Raw genomic sequence first — 397 nt, 5'->3', positions numbered from 1 at the left:
AGAGGGAGAGAGATAAATAGAGAGAAATCCCATTGTTGAATACATGATCTTCATAGACCTCAGTCAGGGACCAGCAGACAGAAGCTCCAGATGTCATCCTGGGTCTGTTCAGCTGACTGCTAATGACAGCCCAGGACACACAGGGATCAGACCGTCATCAGAGGACGTTATCTGAGACGCCACTTTCTCCGTTTCTCTCCGGGTGTCTCCAGCAGTCAAGGATGAATGAATAATTCACAGATCCACGGATAACAGCAACCTGACTCTCAGAGCCCAGAAACGCTAGTGAGAAGTGAGAGGGAATGGAAGAGGAAGGGGACGAACGAGTCAGAAAATACCCCTACCTACCCTATCCTTAAGACCCCTACCTACCCCTACCCTACCCCTACCTACCCCT

This window comes from Borostomias antarcticus (genome assembly GCF_949987555.1).
Source record: "Borostomias antarcticus genome assembly, chromosome: 4".
Lineage (NCBI taxonomy): Eukaryota > Metazoa > Chordata > Actinopteri > Stomiiformes > Stomiidae > Borostomias > Borostomias antarcticus.
Note: the sequence above shows the minus strand (reverse complement) of the source record.